This window comes from Lepus europaeus, chromosome 7 (assembly GCF_033115175.1).
Source record: "Lepus europaeus isolate LE1 chromosome 7, mLepTim1.pri, whole genome shotgun sequence".
NCBI classification, from domain to species: domain Eukaryota; kingdom Metazoa; phylum Chordata; class Mammalia; order Lagomorpha; family Leporidae; genus Lepus; species Lepus europaeus.
Window position 1 is genome coordinate 44,765,396 of NC_084833.1, and position 20,513 is coordinate 44,785,908.

At 41.5% G+C, this 20,513-nt stretch overlaps 1 protein-coding gene and 1 pseudogene across 2 annotated transcripts in view; one reads left to right on the forward strand and one right to left on the reverse strand.

The window, feature by feature from the left end:
- NELL1 (neural EGFL like 1) overlaps nucleotides 1–20,513 on the reverse strand; it is a 1,044,338-nt gene that overhangs the window by 937,002 nt on the left and 86,823 nt on the right. The gene's annotated exons all lie outside the window — the stretch shown is intronic.
- On the forward strand, nucleotides 16,934–18,329 carry LOC133764847 (SERPINE1 mRNA-binding protein 1-like; annotated as a pseudogene).

Consider the following 20,513-nt stretch of genomic DNA (forward strand, 5'->3'; position numbering starts at 1 on the left):
GAAGCAGATCTCAAAAAATTGATAAGAACATTAAGAAGTTCTCAAAAACAAATTCTTGAACTACAGAAATCCTTAATGGACAAGATAGAAAATCTCTCTCGTGAAAATGAAATATTAAGGAGGAATCAAAATGAAATGAAACAACTAGTGGAACAAGAAATGGTGATAGTGACAAGAAATCTTAATGAAATGAAGAATTCAATAGATCAAATGACAAACACATTAGAGAGTCTTAAAAACAGAATGGGCGAAGCAGAAGAGAGAATATCAGACTTAGAAGACAGAGAACAGGAAAGGAAACAATCAAATCAAAGAAAAGAAGAAGAAATCAGAAATCTAAAAAATACTGTCAGGAATCTACAGGATACTCTTAAAAAACCCAACATTCGAGTTCTAGGAGTACCTGAAGGCATGGAGAGAGAGAAAGGATTAGAAGGCCTTTTTAGTGAGATACTAGCAGAAAATTTCCCAGGTTTGGAGAAAGACAGAGACATCCTAATACAGGAAGCTCATAGAACCCCTAATAAACATGACCAAAAGAGATCCTCACCACGACACGTCGTAATCAAACTCACCACAGTGAAACACAAAGAAAAGATCCTAAAATGTGCAAGAGAGAAACGCCAGATTACTCTCAGAGGATCTCCAATTAGACTCACAGCTGACTTCTCTTCAGAAACCCTACAAGCTAGGAGAGAATGGCGAGACATAGCCCAGGTGCTAAGAGAGAAAAACTGCCAGCCCAGAATATTATATCCTGCAAAGCTCTCATTTATGAATGAAGGTGAAATAAAGACCTTTCACAGCAAACAGACATTGAAAGAATTTGTCGCCACTCGTCCAGCCCTGCAAAAGATGCTTAAAGATGTGTTACATACAGAAACACAGAAACACGGTCACCAATATGAAAGAAGGTAAAGGTAGGAAACCTCACACCAAAAGATCACAGGAATCTCAAACCATATACTAGAAAGTATCTTTGGCTAATGGCAGGGCAAAGTTACTCCTTCTCAATAGTCACATTGAATGTTAATGGCTTGAACTGTCCAGTTAAAAGACACCGATTGGCTGATTGGGTTAAGGAACAAAACCCATCCTTTTGCTGCTTACAGGAAACCCATCTATCCAACAATGATCCATACAGGCTGAGAGTGAAAGGCTGGAAAAAGATATACCACGCCAACAGAAATGAAAAGAGAGCGGGCGTAGCCATCTTAATATCGGACAACATAAACTTTACCACAAAAACTGTTAGGAGAGACAAAGAGGGGCACTATTTAATGATTAAGGGATCCATTCAACAGGAAGATATAACGATTATCAACGTATATGCACCTAATTACAGGGCACCAGCTTATTTAAAAGACTTGTTAAGGGAATTAAAGGGAGACTTAGACCCCAATACAATAGTACTGGGGGACTTCAATACTCCACTCTCAGAGATAGACAGATCAACAGGACAGAAGATCAACAAGGAGACAGTAGATTTAAATGACACTATAGCCCAAATGGATCTAACAGATATCTACAGAACATTTCATCCTACATCTAAGGACTTTACATTCTTCTCAGCAGTACATGGAACCCTCTCTAGGATTGACCACATACTAGGCCATAAAGCAAGTCTCAGCAAATTCAAAAGAATTAGAATCATACCATGCAGCTTCTCAGACCACAAAGGAATGAAATTGGAAATTGGCAACTCAGGAATCCCTAAAGCACGTGCAAACACATGGAGATTGAACAACATGCTCCTGAATGAACAATGGGTCATAGAAGAAATCAAAAGAGAAATCAAAAATTTTCTGGAAGTAAATGAGGATAACAGCACAACATACCAAAACCTATGGGATACAACAAAAGCAGTGTTAAGAGGAAAGTTTATATCAATAGGTGCCTACATCAAGAAATTGGAGAGGCACCAAATAGATGAGCTTTCAAGTCATCTCAAGGATCTAGAAAATCTGCAGCAAACCAAACCCAAACCCAGTAGGAGAAGAGAAATAATTAAAATCAGAGAAGAAATCAACAGGATTGAATCCAAAAAAACATTACAAAAAATCAGCCAAACGAGGAGCTGGTTTTTTGAAAAAATAAACAAAATTGACACCCCATTGGCCCAACTAACTAAAAAAAGAAGAGAAAAGACCCAAATCAATAGGATCAGAGATGAAATGGGAAACGTAACAACAGATGCCACAGAAATAAAAAGAATCATCAGAAATTACTACAAGGACTTGTATGCCAGCAAACAGGGAAATCTATCAGAAATGGACAGATTCTTGGACACATACAACCTCCCTAAATTGAGCCAGGAAGACATAGAAAACCTAAACAGACCAATAACTGACACAGAAATTGAAACAGTAATAAAGGCCCTCCCAACAAAGAAAAGCCCAGGGCCAGATGGATTCACTGCTGAGTTCTACCAGACATTTAGAGAAGAACTAACTCCAATTCTTCTCAAACTATTCAGAGCAATCGAAAAAGAGGGAATCCTCCCAAATTCTTTCTATGAAGCCACCATCACCTTAATTCCTAAGCCAGAAAGAGACGCAACATTGAAAGAGAATTACAGACCAATATCCCTGATGAACATAGATGCAAAAATACTCAATAAAATTCTGGCCAATAGAATGCAACAACACATCAGAAAGATCATCCACCCAGACCGAGTGGGATTCATCCCCGGTATGCAGGGATGGTTCAACATTCGCAAAACAATCAAGGTAATACACTACATTAACAGACTGCAGAAGAAAAACCATATGATTCTCTCAATAGACGCAGAGAAAGCATTTGATAAAATACAACACCCTTTCATGATGAAAACTCTAAGCAAACTGGGTATGGAAGGAACATTCCTTAATACAATCAAAGCAATATATGAAAAACCCACGGCCAACATCCTATTGAATGGGGAAAAGTTGGAAGCATTTCCACTGAAATCTGGTACCAGACAGGGATGCCCTCTCTCACCACTGCTATTCAATATAGTTCTGGAAGTTTTGGCCAGAGCTATTAGGCAAGAAAAAGAAATTAAAGGGATACAAATTGGGAAGGACGAACTCAAACTATCCCTCTTTGCAGATGATATGATTCTTTATTTAGGGGACCCAAAGAACTCTACTAAGAGACTGCTGGAACTCATCGAAGAGTTTGGCAAAGTAGCAGGATATAAAATCAATGCACAAAAATCAACAGCCTTTGTATACACAGGCAATGCCACGGCTGAGGAAGAACTTCTAAAATCAATCCCATTCACAATAGCTACAAAAACAATCAAATACCTTGGAATAAACTTAACCAAAGACGTTAAAGATCTCTACGATGAAAACTACAAAACCTTACAGAAAAAAATAGAAGAGGATACCAAAAAATGGAGAAATCTTCCATGCTCATGGATTGGAAGAATCAATATCATCAAAATGTCTATTCTCCCAAAAGCAATTTATACATTCAATGCAATACCCATCAAGATCCCCAAGACCTTCTTCTCAGATCTGGAAAAAATGATGCTGAAATTCATATGGAGACACAGAAGACCTCGAATAGCCAAAGCAATCCTGTACAACAAAAACAAAGCCGGAGGCATCACAATACCTGATTTTAGGACATACTACAGGGCAGTTGTTATCAAAACAGCATGGTACTGGTACAGAAACAGATGGATAGACCAATGGAACAGAATAGAAACACCAGAAATCAATCCAAACATCTACAGCCAACTTATATTTGACCAAAGATCCAAATCTAATCCCTGGAATAAGGACAGTCTATTCAATAAATGGTGCTGGGAAAATTGGATTTCCACATGCAGAAGCTTGAAGCAAGACCCATACCTATCACCTTACACAAAAATTCACTCAACATGGATTAAAGACTTAAATCTACGACCCGAAACCATCAAATTATTAGAGAGCATTGGAGAAACCCTGCAAGATATAGGCACAGGCAAAGACTTCCTGGAAAATACTCCAACAGCACAGGCAGTCAAAACCAAAATTAACATTTGGGATTGCATCAAATTGAGAAGTTTCTGTACTTCAAAAGAAACAGTCAGGAAAGTGAAGAGGCAACCAACAGAATGGGAAAAAATATTCGCAAACTATACTACAGATAAAGGATTGATAACCAGAATCTACAAAGAAATCAAGAAAATCCACAACAACAAAACAAACAACCCACTTAAGAGATGGGCCAAGGACCTCAATAGACATTTTTCGAAAGAGGAAATCCAAATGGCCAACAGACACATGAAAAAATGTTCAAGATCACTAGCAATCAGGGAAATGCAAATCAAAACCACAATGAGGTTCCATCTCACCCCGGTGAGAATGGCTCACATTCAGAAATCTACCAACAATAGATGCTGGAGAGGATGTGGGGAAAAAGGGACACTAACTCACTGTTGGTGGGAATGCAAACTGGTTAAGCCACTATGGAAGTCTGTCTGGAGATTCCTCAGAAACCTGAACATAACCCTACCATACAACCCAGCCATCCCACTCCTTGGAATTTACCCAAAGGAAATTAATTTGGCAAATAAAAAAGCCATCTGCACATTAATGTTTATTGCAGCTCAATTCACAATAGCTAAGACCTGGAACCAACCCAAATGCCCATCAACAGTAGACTGGATAAAGAAATTATGGGACATGTACTCCATAGAATACTATACAGCAGTAAGAAACAACGAAACCCAGTCATTTGCAACAAGATGGAGCAATCTGGAAAACATCATGCTGAGTGAATTAAGCCAGTCCCAAAGAGAAAAATATCATTTGTTTTCCCTGATCGGTGACAACTGAGCGCCAAAGGGGAAACCTGTTAAGTGAAATGGACACTATAAGCAACAATGAACTGATCAGCTCCTGTCCTGACTTTAGATGTACAATGTAATACTTTATCCTTTTTAGTATTTGATGTTGTTGTTGTGGTTCTAGTACTATTGGTTGAACTCAGTAATTAACACACAATTATTCTTAGGTGTTTAAATTTTAACTGAAAAGTGATCCCTGTTAAATCTAAGAGTGGAAAAAGAGAGGGAGGAGATGAAGAGCTATGGGTTATTTAACTATGTGCTTATTTTCAAAGACTTGAATAATCACCTTGTAACAATGATCAGACTTGGTCTACGTTATGTCATGATTTTAAGGAATCTTATTTCAACCAGATATTTTGGATTTTGATATTGGTCTATTATGCTATGTTATATGTGCGTACATATTGTATGTCCACATGGGGAAATTTTATTAAGAGTTTTATTTTAAATGGCTTTTAGATAAGATTGTCCATAAATTTAAGCTGCTAAAATCAATCAAAGATACATTTTAATTTGTATGACCTGAATCTGTGTATCATATGTTTTAAACTTGTTGGTAGAAAGAAACTAAAAACATTTTAGATGGTTGTGCTTAAGTTTACTGGTTAAACAAACTACACCATGTTAGATATTTAAGACGTGTTTTCAAATACATGATTCTTAAAATTTATAGAAGGCATTGGACCTTCCGGTAAATGTTTTATTATGTTCTTATCTAAGGGTTGAAACGGTTTGCTAAGTATTCATGTAATATTGCTATTGTCATCAAGTGATCTAGGACTTGCTCCCTCATTTCTCTATTCTAAGCCCAACTTCTTCTTTCACTTCTCTATTCTCTTCAAGGTAGGGAACTAATTCTATTATGAAGGAATCTGTGGGATGCACAATTTAATCTTTAGACCTTATAAGAGATGGCTGACATTTTTCTGTAATAGCATAGCAAAAATAAGAACTTAACTAATAATCTCATAGCTAGATTCACATCGCCATCAGCGAAGTATACAGTAAGTAGAAAAAAAAAAACCTCCCTTTCAGACCAAAGGGAAAGAAAGTTTTAAAGTGAGAATATAATTTTCCTCATGGGCATTGTCTACCTTAGAAAAACTACTACAGAACATGCCTGTGACTATAGACTTGTAGTTCAGGCCACCGAAGATTAGAGATGGGACACGGGCACTCCCTTGACTTGCATCCTCTGGTCTGCTTTAACACAAACCAGGAGGAAAAGAAAGCCAGGCATCAGAAGCAATGGGTGGCAGGCCTATTAATGGCTGATCTGTGCAGTGATCTGCCCTCAAGGAGACCCAACAGGCCAGTCCACTGCAGTGGCTTTCAATGTGGTAAGCCTGGGCTTCAGCAGAAGTCAGCTTGTGAAGAGCCCTGGCAGCTCTGCCAAGAGTTGGATCACTGGAAATGGACCTGCCCTGGAATCGAAGGATGCCCAGGTCAGAGCCACAGATCTTATTGGCTCCAAGCTGAAAAGCCCTTCACTCAGCCCAACTTCCAAAGTGACCACTGCAGCTGAGGGTATGGTCAAGTAGGGTCAGCAACATTGCAGGCAGAACTGTAAATTTCTTGTTAGAGATGCCCCCTGCCTTTACCTGGCCAGCTCTCCTCCCAGGCCAGCCAAGTAATGAAAGTCAACAGAGTGCCTTCCCCTAGGTGGTTCACACCTCCCTTAGGATATACCCCATGTGAAGAGATAGATAGGTCTGGGCCTCTTAACTTACAAGGCCTAAAACACAACAGATTATTATCAAGCCCCTTCTATCAGGTTCTATTTGCCTCTCAATCAGAAAAATTACTTGTAGCTTAGACAGCACCTTTCTTAGCTCCTCTAACAATGACTCTGTCCTTTGTTCTAGACCCTGTCTAGTGCACTTGAGCCTCATTCCTTTGTAATCATAACCTCTACTCTACCACCAATGGCTCTACTCCCAACCTGTGTGTACTGATGGTCCTCTTCCCCACTTAATGCTGTATAATTGTTCAGACCTGGTTAAGGCCACTCTTAGGATCATTGGTTACTATCCTCACCCTGTCTTTTATGACCTTGTCTAAATATGATCAGAGTCGGGGAACCTGGAAGGCTTCCATAGCCTTGGCAACTCATGACGACAGCCTAGGATGGTTACTGGTGCCATAAACTAGAGTGTCAATTTGTTGGGTCAACAACAGGAGCCACTGTGCGCTTGCTCCTGATGTGGGATCTCTGTCCTTGATGTACTGTACATTTTGATTTAATGCTATAACTAGTACTCAAACAGTATGTTTCACTTTGTGTTTCTATGTGGGTGCAAACTGTTGTAGTATTTATACTAAATTGATCTTCTGTATATAAATAGAATTGAAAATGAATCTTGATGTGAATGGAAGGGGAGAGGGAGTGGGAGAGGGGAGGGTTGCGGGTGGGAGGGAAGTTATGGGAAGGGGAAGCCATTGTAATCCATAAGCTGTATACTGGAAATTTATATTCATTAAATAAAAGTTAAAAAAAAAAAGTAAAAAGTAAATCCAAAGTAAACAATAGAAATATTTACGGAAAAACAGCATGGCCAAGTCATTACTTATCAATGGTCATCTTGCATGTGAAGGGCCTCAACTCTCCAGTTAAAAGATACAGACTGGCTGAATGGAAAAAAAAAAAAAAAAAGAACCATCTATTTGCTGTCTACAAGAAACAAATCTCACCAACAAAACTACACACAGACTGAAAGTGAAAGGATGGAAAAAGATATTCTAGGCTAACAGAAACTAAAAAAGAGCTGGTATTAGACAAAATAAACTTTACACAAATACTGTTAAAAGAGACAAAGAATGCAATGATTAAGGGATCAATTCAACACAAAGATGTGACTGTAATAAATGTATATGCACCTAATTACAGGGCACCTAGCTATTTAAAAAGAAATGTTAATGGATCTAAAGGGAGACATAGACTCCAAAGCAGTAGTAATGGAGGACTTTAATACCCCACTTTCAACAATGGACAGATCAACCAGACAGAAAATCAGCAAGGAAACAACAGAGCTAATTGACAGTATAAACCAAACAGACTTAACAGATATCTACAGATTTTTTCATCCTACAGTTGCAGAATACACGTTCTTCTCACCTGTGCATGGAACTTTCTCTAGGATAGACCATAGACCAAGCCATAAAGCAAATCTCAGCAAATTCAAAATAACGGAAATAATACCATACATCCTCTCTGACCACAATGGGATGAAGCTGGAAATCAATAACTCAAGAATCTCTAGAACATATGCAAAAACATGGAGACTGAACAACATGCTCCTGAATGAATAGTGGGTTATAGAAGAAATCAAAAGAGAAATCTGAAAACTGTTGAGGAACAGGTTTTTTTTTTTTTTTTTTTTTGACAGGCAGAGTGGACAGTGAGAGAGAGACAGAGAGAAAGGTCTTCCTTTGCCGTTGGTTCACCCTCCAATGGCCGCCGCGGTAGCGCGCTGCGGCCGGCGCACCGCGCTGTTCCGATGGCAGGAGCCAGGAACAGGTTTTTTTTTTATGCTACTTGTTGAACTCTTTAATTAGTATAGAGTTAATCTTTTATATTTAAAGTTTATTGAAAATAGATAATAGTAAAAAATAAAAATGGGAATAGGAGAGGGAGGAGGAAGAAGAAGGTTAGCAATGGGGCTGGGATGGTGGGTATGGTAGGAAGAATCACTGTCACTATGTTTCTAAAGTTGCACTTATGAAATACATAAAGTTTGTATACCTTAAATAAAAGGTTTCTGGGAAAATAAAAAATACAATAAAAATTGTCAATTACTGATCACTCTTAAAAAAAAAAAAAAAACAAGATGTATTTATTTATTTGAAAGAGTTACACAGAGGAGAGGCAGAGAGAGAGAGGTCTTCCATCCGATGGTTCACTCCCCAGATGGCCGCAACAGCCAGAGCTGTGCCGATCCGAAGCCAGGAGCCAGGAGCCTCTTCCGGGTCTCCCATGCGGGTGCAGGGGCCCAAGGATTTGGGCCATCTTCCACTGCTATCCTAGGCCATAGCAGAGAGCTGGGTTGAAAGAGGAGCAGCTGGGACCAGAACCAGTGCCCATATGGGATGCTGGCGCTTCAGGCCAGGACGCCAAACTGCTGCGCCACAGTGCTGGCCCCAGTATTCTAAAGCTTGGGTCCAGTGAAAAGAAGACCATGACTGGGTCCAGTATTGTGGCACAGTGGTTTAAACCACCACTTAGAAAGCCGGCATTTCATATTGGAGTGCTGGTTTGAGCCTTGGCTGCTCTGCTTCTGATCCAGGTCCCTGCTAATGTGTCTGGGAAGCAGTGGATGATGGCTCAAGTACTTGGGCCCCTGCCACCCATGTGGAAAACCTTCATGGGCCGACGCCACGCCTCAATAGGCTAAGCCTCCACCTGCGGTGCCTGCACACTGGGTTCTAGTCCCAGTCGGGGCGCCGGATTCTGTCCCGGTTGCTCCTCTTCCAGTCCAGCTCTCTGCTGTGGCTCAGGAGTACAGTGGAGGATGGCCCAGGTGCTTGGGCCCTGCACCTGCATGGGAAACCAGGAGAAGCACCTGGCTCCTGGCTTCGGATCAGCGCGGTGCGCTGGCCGCAGCGTGCTGGCTGTAGCAGCCATTGGGGGGTGAACCAACAGAAAAAGGAAGACCTTTCTCTCTGTCTCTCTCTCTCACTGAACACTCTGCCGGTCAAAAAAAAAAAAAAAGAAAGAAAGAAAACCTGTATGGAGTTCCTTGCTCCAGACTTCAGCCTGGCCCACACCTGGCTGTTGCAGCCATTTCAGGAGTTAACCAGCAGATGGAAAACCTTCCTTCCTCTTCCCTCGTCCCCACCTTTTTCTCTCTGTGGCCCTCCCTTTAAAATAAAATAAATTTTAAAATCTTAAAAAAGGAAACAAAAGAAGACCATGATCAATCAGCAATGCCTGCCTAAGGAAAGGGGTGTGAACATCATTTTGAATATTTTCAGAAAAATGCAATTAAAAATGTTGCTTTTGGTACAAAAGTTTTGAAATCTATCCATCATTTTTAACCATACATATTTTCCATAAATTTTTGAAGATCTCTCATATGCATGGATTTCAAAATTTTTTACACCAAAATAACCATATTTTTTAATTCTTTTTTCCCCAAATTTTTTGAAGTATTCTTGTATGTGCCCACAGCCTAGCTCTTAGTCTCTCCCGAAAACTGCAATGTTCTCCTGGAGTTTCCAGTCTTGATAAATGGAAATACCTAGTTACTCAAACACAAAACCTAGAAATTGACCTTGATAATTCCTATTTTCTCCACTCTCCCTAGCCAACCCAAGCAAAAGTCAGAAGGACTCCTATGTCTGGAATCTATTCCCTTCTTCCTGACTCCATTCTTCGAACTCTTCTCCATGCCATTATCATCACTTCCTAGCTAGGACATCTTTAACAGTTTCCCAACTACTCTCCCGGCTTCCCTAACATCTTCTCCTCCCCATCCTTTACAGAGCAGCATGGTGCACTTTGTAAGCCTAAGTGTGAATCATTTCAACCATCTGCTTGAAATGTTCCAATAGTTCCCCATTGTTCATGGAATAAAACTCAGTCCCTACAGAATGACCTGAAAAGTCACACACAAACTGACTCTTGCCTCCCTCTGACCCCATCTCAGTCTTCTTGGTTGCTGGAGAGAGCACACCAAGCTCACTCCTGCCTCCACCTCTGGGCTCTCCTCTGACCACAATGCCCTTCTGTCACTTCTTCACATGCCTAGCTCCTCCTCCTTTAGCTCTCATTGTGAATGCAACGCTCTTCAAAGCACGCCCTGCATTAATGTCTCTCCAACATTCCACCCTGCTTATTTCCATGTAGCTTTTCTTAATATTTATCATAATCAGTTTATAATTTCCTAAAAACATCTATCACACCTTTGTTTCCTGTTTTTTGCTCCATGTTATATTTCCTCTCTTCCCACTAGACTATGCACGTCATAAAGGCAAGCATACTTATTTATGCATCACTATATTTGCAATTCCTAGTGCCTGGCATAAAATAGTAATCCAATGAAAATTATTAAATTAATTGATTTTCCATTTATTTTTCACATTTACATTGTTATCTTAGGTAGCCACCTATGTTAGAGTTAGAAAAACAGTATGACACTTTTCAGAGAAACCAAGAGATAAATGGACCTGTCTCAAATGTCAGCAGCTATAAAACTAAAGAAAACAACCTTTGGCACCAATTCAGTATCTCCTGTTTATAGGATACTCCATGTAACAGTCTGTTCCAGTCCTACTATACTTTAGCTCACTCAGCCCTCTTAGAAATGTAAACATTTATTCTGCTAGATTTTCTCATTTATCTTTATAAATTATTGGCACATTGAAGGAAAGAGACCCCATTAGCACTCACCAGAGTGAAATTTAAGAAACATCTATATTGATATAGTGAGACTTTATGAGCCTTCTCATTTTCAGAAAAGCCCTTTCAAGTAAACACTTACCATAATTCAGCTTCTAATAGAACACAAAAAAGTAACCCCACTTTCTGCAACACAGAAGCAAGAACACTGGACCACATTTCAAGGACCTGAAACTATTCTGGGTTTTGCAGATTACTAGCTGTGTGCCCTTGGATAGGATGCTTTACCTCTCTGAATCTCACAATCCACATCTGAAAATTGAGAGGACTGAATTCCATGATCTCTGAGTTCTTTGTTAGGCCTGATATTTCATTTCTGTCTATTTTTTTATCCTACACCTAGCCACATAACAAAGAGGGTACTATGGGTATTCCCCATTCATAAGACATTCAGATATATGATTTTCCTCCTCTTTTGACTTTCCAAATCAACAAAAAACATAAAGTTGTCAATTACTATAAATAGTGATATGCCACCAATTTGTAGCAGCCTGCCTTCATTACTGGAGTTAAAAGAGGGACGAATAAAAACCAATTAATGAGAATCTATAGTGAATATTGTACTTCCACATTCAACCACTATAATTTGTGTTTGCTGTTATTACTTGACAACATTCAATTCTGCTAAAGAGAACAAGAAAAACAAGTGGAATGTATAAAGCTTATAAGAAGTGTTAAATATAGATGGCAAGTTAGAAAACTGTGAAATGTGTTAAATGTAGAATAAGCGGAAGATAAGTGTGAACATAGTGAAACAGGATGAATAAGAATGTTACATAATGCTACTAATCACACCACCTTCAGAATGACAGTTATGACAGCTCCAAATTCAACACCCATCATTGACATCCATACCTTCCCACTCCGGCTCCACAGGTATTCTCCTTAAGAAATGCTAATAAGGGGGCCGGCGCTGTAGCACAGCGGGTTAACGCCCTGGCCCGAAGCACCGGCATCCCATATGGGCACTAGTTCTATTCCTGGCTGCACCTCTTCCAATCCCGCTCTCTGCTATGGCCTGAGAAAGCAGTATACGATGGCCCAAGTCCTTGGGCCCTTGCACCCACGTGGGAGACCCGGAAGAAGCTCCTGGCTCCTGGCTTTGGATCAGCGCAGCTCCAGCTGTTGCAGCCAATCAGGGAGTGAACCATCGGAAGACCTTTTTCTCTCTGCCTCTCCTCTCTCTGTGTAACTCTGACTTTCAAATAAAAAAATAAATCTTAAAAAAAAAATACTAATAAAACTCATACTGTTCTCCAAATTAACTGATGAACTACAGCCAGGGTTGCTTGCCCCTGAGTCTTTCCAAAAGAGAAAGCATGCTAGTGCCGGGCACCTTTCATAGGCCACACCCCTTTCTTAATCCTAGCTCTAGTGCTGTAACCAAACCAACTTCAGGGAACCTGATGAGGGAGGGAGGGAGGGAGGGAGGGAGACTGGAGGGAGAGGGGAGAAAGCATAACTTAAGAATCGATGGGGTAGTCCTTCCCAGCTTGCACCCTATCCCAAATGTAGTAACAACTCCAGCTCTTTCCCTTTCTTCCTCCCAGAAATGTTTAATTGATTTAATAAGCCACATGTTGTAAGTATCTGAGTTGGTACTGCCTGTGAGGCTTTCCATTTTATAACATCGGGAGTATATTTGAAGGTCATTTGCCACACAACAACCACTTAAGATGAACATTATACATTTTCCAAAAGGGGAGAAAAAGAATACAGTTTCAAATACTCAGAGGTTTTGCATGATCTAGTTAATAAGTGCTAAGTCAGCACAAGGGTTAAGTGCTTTTTCTTTCCTGGAATGAAACCACTCTATCCAGTCATTTTTAAAGAACGATCAAAAATCCTAAAGTGATAATTAAATATCAGCAAAAAAAAAAAGTGCTGGGTGAAGGAAAGAGACTGGAGAGTGGAGAAGGAATGAAATTCAATGAAGTTGTTCACACACACTTCTCTAGTACAGAAGCAACTTCGCTGTCCTCTTCCCTGATGTCCAGAGGGAAGACAGGGTCAATTTCATTGCCAGCAGATACCTGTGCTTCCTTTGTGTGAGGCACTGGGGAGATGAAAATAAAAATGCAGTTTCTACTCTGAAGGCTAGACACATAAGCAAGACAGTTTCCTAGTGACAACCAGGAGTACACAGAGAGGCAGTGCGCAAAGGACAGACGAGGCCCCTGGAGGCTGGGAATGACATCACAGAGGATGCATCGTTGAACTTGACTCTTAGAGAGATGAATAAGCATTTACCAGGCAGGAGACAAGGGGGGAAGAGGGCATTCATTGCAAGATTGCTGTGCGAATGTGAACACCCACATGTTTTACACTGTCCTGGCATTTTTCTTTCTCTGCAAGCATATCTTCCACTAAAAGTCCAGCAGCAGAAATAGATACTCAACCTAATATTGGAGATAATTCTCAGCCCCTGACTGACCAAGGGGCACCAAATTAACACAAACAGAGCAGTAGGTAAATTCCATACCAGTGCATTAGCTAAAGATTGGTGAATCAAGGTAGCAAAAGCAGCAGAGCAGCCAGAAACCTGAAAAAAAATAATAATCACAAGGCTGCCTACCTCAGTCTTAACTAACGGAGAATTCAGGTGATATTGTAGCAATTACTCTGAGAACCTGAAGAAGTGGAAAGCTCTTGATACTGAAATGGCACATCCTTGTAGTCTGAGCCCCTCCTAAGTTCATGGTAAGACTGGCCCCAAAAGGGAAAGCAACGCTTGTTAACTTGAAATGGTAGCTGATTTTTCATTTCCAAGTACAGAGGACATTTGCCAATTCACAACCACCAGCCATCCTCACACCAATTCCTGCTGTGGGGAGGGAGGGATACACATGTCCCACTTGTTAGGTCTTGTGGCCCTTCTTTGAGGATGTCAGATGTTATTGATCCAAGCAGCTTCAAAGCAGCAAAAATCACAAGCGGAAAGCAGTGGGGACACTAGGAGACTCCCAGTTAATGTATAAGGGATTCCATCTCCACTAACAAATTCACATTAACATTCTATTAAATCTCCATTAGCCTCAAAAGCCAGAATGATTAAAAAGCAAACACGTGCAGGTTATTATAGTGCCAACGCTCCACACGTGTCACTTACGATAACCTTAGGAGACAAAGTTATTAGCACTTTACAGATGAGAGAACCATGGCTTCCAGAACCGCGATAATATTCTAAAGGACATTGGGCTAGGAAGCCGTGGTACTGAAAGTCCAACCCGGAAGGCTACACCATTAATTGTGCTGCCTCTGTGGCTTACTAGCATTTGTGAGCTCACTTCTTAATACAGCTGGCAAAGGGATAAATCCCCATCATATACTTGGTGCCACAAACTTTCTATTCACTGAGGATATATTGAGTGAATTGAGTAAATGAGTAAATAAATGAATTTGTACACCCTCACACGGTAGATATCAATATCTTCCATTTTATAGGCGGAGAAATTGAAGCCCAGAGAAGTTCCATGACTTGCTCAGGATCACACAGCGAGTGAGTAGAGATGAATTTGTCTCCTGCTTGACAGGGTTGATGGTGAACCTCTGCCTTTGCTTCACCCTCCACTCCTTCTTCCTTCCCACTGCCCTCACTCCTGCAGTCCCGGAGTCCAAGCCTCATTTCCCTTCTTCCTAGAGCCAGGCTCCTCCTCACTTTGGTACATTTCCCTCTGTGGTGACCTCTCTCTCCTTTCTCGCCTTTTTGGGCTCCAGCTTAATTGTCACCCCCTCAGACAAGCTTTCTCTAACCACCCAGGTCAGCTTAGGTTTCCCTGATTTGTCTTAATTGCTCTATAATAATCACCGGGTTTTCCATATGCAATTATTTTATCATTATGATTATCTTGCTTGTTAGATTATAGAACGCATAAGGAATTATTTACCAATATATACCCCATACCTAATACAGTACCTGACACATGATGCCACCTCAACCATTAGGTTCAACTAGGATAGAAACTTAAATGTTTATTGCATTAATAAATAATATCTTGACTCCAAAATATGGAACACAATAAAAAGGTTCCCGAAGTATAACCCCAACCTGTTAAGAAAAATATATTAAAATAATGATCTGCCTAAGGAATAACAAAGCCAGCTAAAGTGTTCCCAACTCTCCCATTAAGGCACTAAACTTTAGGGACATGGGAGATTAATCAATGTTTTATAATTACTTTGTGACTCAATCAAGGGACTGACATTGTGGTATAGCAGGTAAAGCCACCACCTATGATGTTGGCATCCCATAGGGGCACTGATTCAAGTTCCAGCCACTCCACTTCCCCAATCCAGTTCCCTGCTGATGCACCAGGGAAAGCAGAGGAAGACTGCCCAAATCCTTGGACTCCTGCACTCACATGGGAGCCCCAGAAGAAGCTCCTGGCTCCTGGCTTCAGTCTGGCTCAGCCCTGGCCATTGTGGCCATTTGGGGAGTGAATTAGTGCATGGAAGACTTCTCTCTCACTTTGCCTTTCAAATAAATAAAATAAATCTTAGAAAAAAAAAAACATCAAAAGAGATGCCAGTGCCCCCAGAATTTAGCGGACAGGCAATAAAAGGCAGCTGAGTTCTTATAAACATGTGACAGTACCAGTAAGGAAAATCAACACATGCTGTCACTAATAAATTAACAAACTGTAGGCACTCCTCTTTAGGTGGCCTCTCCACACCACCCCCTGAAACTTATCAGCAAGCAAGCCCCACTCCCCTAGCCTTCTATCCCCATTCAGTTGGAATCCTGGGGATAAAGAAAGAGGTTTAAGAAAGAAAAAAAAGAGGTTAAGTATAAATGCCAGTCCCATTTGAAATCATGAGAGAACAGAAAGACTGGCAAAAAGATTTTTGTAATGTGATCAAGTCTAAATGTATAGCAAAAAAGGTATCCAACAGTAGGGAATGTGTAAGTAAATTAGGGTATACACACCTAAAGAACAATTAGGGATGATGACAAAATCATTCCAAAGTCGTGAAAATAGCATAGGACCTGTCTAAGCAATACTATCAAATAGGTACACAATCGTAGGAACAGTTTCATTTGAAGTATATATAAAAGTCATATATACTCATATAATATATACTTTATAATATATATTTTTATAATATATATTTTATATAATTTTCTATATAAAATTATACACAGCAGATAAATAGGAATGGCATTCAAACAAAATGCTACCAACTGGGAGACGACATGGATGAAATTTTTCTTATTTCCAGACATCGGAATTTTCCAAATCTTTCCCAAGAGTTATTGTAAAGAAAAAACAAACACTTTATGCCTAAATGTAAAATTACATTATAGAAACGGGGGAGAATCCAGAAGGCCATGGCAAAAAGAAGAAAACAAGCAATAATCACCTCATTCTCAGTCACATGTATCCTTAATCAGCGAAGACAACAGAACCTGCCTCCAGCCAACGTCCGCGGGGCCCTGCTTCCGGTGGAATAGCACTCCTCTTCATGGAAGCAAGCAGGCTGCTCCCAGTTTTCAGCTGTTTGAACCCAATGCTTACGCCCGTTATTTATGAGTTCGGAATGATGGGGTTGGGTATCTTGGAGCTAATTAGCAGTCAGACCCCTCGTGTCATTTTAACTTGACTGGCAAGTGTCTGACAACCCCAAGGATGTGTCCAGCGCACAGCGTATTTAATTCTACCCACACCGGGCACACCAAGGGCACTATTGCTAACAAAGCGTTTTCTCCGGGTATGTGGGCTCTGCCCGGCCACCTTGTGGGAAGAGTTGCACCAGGCGCTCCTGGCTCGCCAGAGCCCGCGGCCCTCTGTGGAGCCACCATCCCGCCTGGGAACCCACGGGTAGGCTTCGGCTGCACGGTCACCAACCGATTCCACCGGTTATTTGACGACGAATCGGGCCCCTTCGAGGTGCTGAAGGCAACAGAGAACAAGAAAAAACAAGCCGGCGGCGGAGACTGCGCTGGGGGCCCCGGGGCAAAGACCGCAGCTCAGGCCGCGGCCCAGACCAGAGTCCCAGAAAGAGAGGTGAAGGCCATGGTTTGCCAGGCGGTGGGCGTGGGGCAGGCTCCACACGCTGGCAATGTCTTCTGAGGAAGGACCTTCCAGAAAGGTCTAGGGCAACAGGCGGCCCCTGGCTCGGCTCCGCTAGGGTGCGCGGCAGCGAAGCTCCGCCTGGCAGGAGCCCGGGCGGCCTGAGCGCTCTTAAAGCCACAGTCTCCAGAAAGACCGCCAAAACCCGCTGCCTCCCGGTGTTGGCCTGGCTGACTAGACAAGAGGAACGCAGCCGCCAGTGGCGCTCAAGAGGAATGAGGTGTGTTGGGACAAGACCTGGTCAGCAACTTCAAGGTCGGGGAAAATAACTGATAGACCAGAAAGGGGACCACCTCGTGAAAGATTTGAAATGCCATTGGAAGAAAAGGGTGCAGGAGGCGAGTTTTCAGTTCATAGGCCTATAGCTGACCATCTGTCGGAGGCCGTGGTGGTCTTGGAACAGGTCAAGGGGGCCATGGACGTTGAGGCGGCCAAGGAGATAGATTTGATTCTTGCGGCAAACGTGAATTTGATAGGCATAGTGGAAGTGACAGATCTGGTCTGAGACACGAGGACAAACGTGGAAGGAGCAGATCTCACTCCTGGAGAACTGTCAAGGATGAATTAACTGACTTGGGTCAATCAAATGTGGCTGAGGAAACACCCGAAGCTGAAGAACATCCAGTGGCAGACACTGAACATAAGGAAAATGAAGTGGAAGAGGTAACGGAAGAGGAGCCAAGAAGAGATGACTTTGGATGGGTGGAAGGCAATTCAGAATGAAAACCGGGTAACAGTAGAATTTAATATCGAGAAACCAAATGAAGGTGCTGACGGGCAACAGAAGAAAGGATTTGTTCTTCATAAATCAAAGAGTGAGGAGGCTCATGCTGAAGACTCTGTTAGGGACCATCATTTCCGGAAGCCAGCAAAGGATATAATGTCTCAGCTGGAGATCAATTTTGGAGACATAGGCCACCCAGGACATGGTGGCAGGGGAGGGCAAGGTGGACATGGGTGTGGTGGACATCGGAACCGTGGCGGCAGGATTGACAAGTCCAGTGCCTCTCTCCTGGCATTTCCAGCTCTGGCTTAACTGGATGCCATGACAACCCCGGCTCCATTGCGAACCCTCCTGTTCAAAGCTTGTGCATGCTTAAGGATCCCAAATGACTAAGAAAAAGAGTGTCATTCACACCATTCACACCTAAAGACTGAATTTTATCTATTTTGAAAATGAACTTTTCTCACTATACAGAAGTAACAAATATGGTAGTCTTGTTTTTAGAAATGTAGTGGTAGCAGGGATTTTTCATAATTTCAGAGATTATGCATTCTTCATGAATACTTTTGTATTGCTGTGTGCAAATGTGCATTTCCAAACTTGAAATATAGGTGTGAACAATGTGTTCCAAAAAAAAAAAAAAAAAGGAAAGAAAAGAAAAAAGAAAGCTATGTGGGTACTCCTTGTCCCTCCCTCAGAGAACTACTACAGAGATGGAAACTATTCAGTTGCTTGGTTCAGAGGCATAGGAAATGTTGCCATGCTCAAGAGGCACTGCAGAACTGCAATAACCTGGAGCAGGACCAAGGAATGCCTCATCAAGGACTGTTCTTTCAGATAAGGGACAATGTATGGTAGTCATTAGGAAATTAGGCTCTGAAACCCAATTACCTGGTTCAGATTCCAGCTTCACCTCTTACCAGATGTGTGACCTTGGATTAGTAAACCTCTCTCTGCCTCAATTCCTTCATCTGTAAAATGGGACTAAAATTGCATCCATCTTATGGGGAAAAAAATGAAGATTAAATCAATTAATTCATGTTAAATTTTAGAAGTGTCCACTGCCTAAGAAACACATGACTCTGTTAATATGGAACACAAGAGAACATTATTTATGGATTTCCTAATCCCCAAACAAAAGAAAATCTGTCAACTTCTCTATTCTGTTCCAATGCCAGGTCTCTCCTACCTATGGAGAACGCCTCCTCAAAAGTCCGTGCAACTTCATATATTGAGAGTGCAATCTCTAGCCTGCTTAAAAAGTGTGGAGCAGTGGGCTGACCTAATTATAATTAGTTCCCTTTTGTATACATTCTTAATTCTCAGGCACAAAAGAGATATTTTAAATGCTGTGTTGGCCTTGACCTTGCCACATCTACTCAGATTCAATAGTAAACAGTAGGGCATCATGTTCAACTGCCAAGCTCTCTAATTTAGGATTGTTCATTATAAATCATTTTTACATGTAGCTTCAAATGCTGTTTTTCAAGAATAAAAATCTGCCTGCATTGAAATGCACAGTCATTTTAATATGCAAACCTCCTACAGAGATGATGTCTCATTTTAATTATTGTTTCGGTTTAATGGGTTTTCATTAAATTAGAAGATGGAGCAATTACTGGGGTGAACAGCTAATGTTTTAAAGGTAAGCTCCTGTGACTCTGTGGGCAAAAAGACAGCTATAGCACAGACAAGCAAAAAGTAATTCCTCTCCTGGATCAGCTTTTAGTCAACCCAATAGAAAACAGCCCTGGCCATTGCATTGCCCAGCTTCACAACAGAGCTGGCACCCCTCTTTGTGACAGACACACAGCTCTAAGCATATGCTTAGCTAGGGCTATCTTTTTATTGTTATTTATTTATTTATCTGACAGGTAGAGAGAGAAAGAGAGAGAGAGAGCGCTCACTCCTATCCACTGTTCCACTCCCCAGAGCTGTGATAGCCAAGACCAGGTGAGGGCAAAGCTGGGAGCTGAGAACTCACTCCAGGTCTCCGGTGTGGGTGGCAGGGAAGCCCTCTTAGAGAGGTTGCAGGCATTTACCGACCAGATCAAATATATGCCCTAAGCTTGGGGCATCTCCATCACATAACTTTTCCACCAGAAACCCAGGCTCCCCGTCATCAGACAAGAAAGTACTTTTAAAAACCTGCAGCCTGCAAAGTGAAATGTCAAATCACAGGAAGATACTCCCGATGAAAATGTCTTCTCTTACACACACAAGCAATTTGGTAGGCTTAGTGGATTCACGTCTGACTTCCCACCCCGGGGAAACTGGTCCGACGTTAGTATAGGAGGCAATGACCAAAATCCTATTAATTAGCCACAGTCCCAGGCTCAATGAGAAATGACTTTGGTGGCCTGAGCAATATTTCACCCCCAGAAACTGTACAAATTTGGCACTCAGGGACCAAGAGGGCAGCATTACCTCAGACAGAGGTGAAGGAATGAATGTGAAGTAGGGAACGAGTCGGGGATGAGAGGGAAAGCAGCTGTA